The 2,992-nt window shown below is 35.3% G+C and overlaps 1 protein-coding gene across 2 annotated transcripts in view; it reads right to left on the reverse strand.

Moving 5' to 3' along the window:
• Window positions 1–2,992, reverse strand: part of LOC102671133 (UPF0489 protein C5orf22 homolog) — an 834,013-nt gene that overhangs the window by 756,746 nt on the left and 74,275 nt on the right. The gene's annotated exons all lie outside the window — the stretch shown is intronic.

Below are 2,992 nucleotides of genomic sequence, written 5' to 3' on the forward strand. Positions count from 1 at the left end.
AGCGTGGTTCGAGTGGCCGGAGCGTCGTTAAAGTCTCGCAAGAAAATGCTAAATAGGTCTTTGAACCGGTATAAACGAGCTCTAAGAGATCCGATAACAGTCCTCGACTCCGAGCCGTGAAGTGGACGCGCGGATGCGAGAAATCGTCTCGTTGCCTCGCGCACTTTTTACTTTCATCTTCGAGTGGACGATCCGGGGGGAAGGAGGAGGAGAAGGAGGAGGAGGAGGAGGAGGAGGAGAAAAAGGTCGCGCCGGAGCCGGCATGCATTACGAAACCGAACAGGGCATTTGCATTCCGCGGCATCTTTCCACGGATCCGGACACACGGTTTCCTGTGACAATCAACTTGTTTTTGCCGTGGCAACGTCACGCTCCATGTTTCGTTGAACCTGAGGTTCTCGCGATTTTTATCTTTCATCTTGGATTTTTCAATCTTCCAATGTTGCTTCGTTGAGTTTAACAAGGAGTGAGGAACAAGGAGAGAGAAGCATTAGATAATAATTATTGAAGTAATTACTTTCACGATGATAGAAACTTTTCGTTGATTGGTATTGGTATTATGCTATTATTATATTCAAATATTGTGTAATTATTTGTAACTTGGTTGAATAAAATGATACGCTTATAAGAATGGTTCCCACTTTACTATGATCGTGGAATATATTCATGGCATCTTAGGAAATTATCATAGAATTATTTTCTTTTTTGTATTTAAATTTTGCAATCAATTTTGGTTTATTTGTAAGCAAATGCAATGCAAATAAATGTGAATTTTGAAATAACGTGTACATTTAACATATGATTAATTATAATTGACGATAACACAATAAAGAACAATCACATTATTCATAATTTTACAGCACGTTGAAAAAAATCTTCATTATTTTAAATAATTACATAATAAATTAAATAATAAATAACAAGTTTTATCAAATTTTAATCGCGAAATTATTCGATTTAATGTTCAAATAAAATGTAATGATAAAGAAAAAACGAAATCGATATACATTAATGGCGCGGATTTTATTAATCCATATTGATATTAATTTTATGGATATGTCGAGTATTATGTTTTCTTAGTATTAATAGCATCGATTCAAGAAATCTAAATTTGTAAGATTCAGATATACGGCATGTTCGTGAATCGTGTTTGTGTACAGGTTCAGCTAGAGCATTTGGATTAATTTCTTCCAACAAACATCTTAAGTTCCTAATTTTCCAACAGGCAATTCGATCGGGAAAACATATTCATGCGTATTATTGTTGAAATAAAATCTCGCCCATATTTACGAGATCGTAACTTGCTAAAATTCAAGCTAATAAAAAACCACTTTGGCGCTGCGTGTCACAAAATGGCGGTCCTTGATTTCGTTATGCAAGAAATTTAAATAACAGGGTTATAAATATCGATTTAACTATGCGTCAATGAATTTCACTAATTATTTACGACGCGATAAAATTAGAGGTACGCCGTCTTTGCTAATTAAAAAGCGCGGAAATTTATTACGATAATTAATGATAACAATTTATTGGATTTGCCCGAGATATCTACCGCATTCTATTTTTTCACTGCACCTTTCACCCAACGTTTTCGAAGATTAAGATTAAAAATAACCAAAAAAATTTTAAATTAATAAAGTTAATAAGGTAATAAAATGAAACCACATTTATAAACGAGTATGAATAATTATAATGAATTAATAACTCGAGAATATTAATTTACAAAATAATATTTTATTATATATCAAAAATTTCCAAGAACCAACTATTATAATACTTGTATCAAGATTAAGAAAATACTATGGAGGATACACACTAGATATCTAAAGGTGTGAATTCTAAAGGATTCAATGATCGTTGCCAGATGCTATAACGGATACTTTTTACCAATAAAGTAACCTAGCAATAAAAGACAACAATTAAATACAGATAAAACGATAAACCAGGCTTTTACGAGACCATTATACGAACGTTTAAGCAGCGCGAGTAATAAAGGCAGACGACAAACGAGATCGGTTTTATCGGTTCGCGTTTTAAAGGCTTGTTTCCAAGTTCGGTATAAACTTAAAAGATGCTATAACCAAAACTAATATTTCTTTACTAGGTTTCTACACCTGCGACCCTCGTACGAAACCTACATAAATACAAAAAAGAAGGAAGATCGATCGATAATATCGAGAAATATCTAAATTTCCTATTCAAGATTGATACAAATATCCCCCTTAATGATAATAATGTCTCACATTCGATCGCTCGATTAGAATACGTCAAACGAGATAACTCTCGTCTCTCAAGGCTTAATATGTAAATAATAAAAAAATAATAATACTAGCATAAAAATAATCATCGCAGACAGAGTTCGAAGAAACGCGAGTGACCACAAAATAATACAATTATCAGAAGAAACGTGACGTGTGAACACGCGTACGTGTAAAATCCGGGGCAGGAAATTTTCGAAACAAGGTTTTAACAAACGGGGAGGAGGGAAAGGGAATTGGCACTAGCTCGAGTTCAAAGGTCGTTCGTGACAAAGGCGTATATAAAGGCGACAGAGTGGCGAAGAGAGAAGTGATACCCGAACTTTCGTGGCAATTGTGGCCACGAGAACACAATGATCGGCAAACAATGGACGCTCGTTACGGGGATGAATCGGGTCGAACCGGGTCGAATAATGCGTATTAATGAATGGCGGCCGTTTCAATCCCGAATTAATTATTATATAAATGGGTGGAAACGAATCGATTCTTCTATTTTTCCACGAAATTTCGTTTCATTCAGTCGGGCCGGCTTGTGCGTCAAACTTTGCCTTGAAATGTCGTTCCGAAACACCACCGTTTTTATCTCCATTGGAATTAATTAATCAGCCGACAAGCTGACCGATTTCAGGAGGAGGAAGGAAAGCAGATTTCGTGTTAATTCGTAGCATAGTGGTCACACCTGTTTGCGTTAACGCGTGGAGAATTTTTCCCTTTTTTTTTTTTTTTTTTTTTTT

The sequence above is a fragment of the Apis dorsata genome, unplaced genomic scaffold (assembly GCF_000469605.1).
Source record: "Apis dorsata unplaced genomic scaffold, Apis dorsata 1.3 scaffold_382, whole genome shotgun sequence".
NCBI classification, from domain to species: domain Eukaryota; kingdom Metazoa; phylum Arthropoda; class Insecta; order Hymenoptera; family Apidae; genus Apis; species Apis dorsata.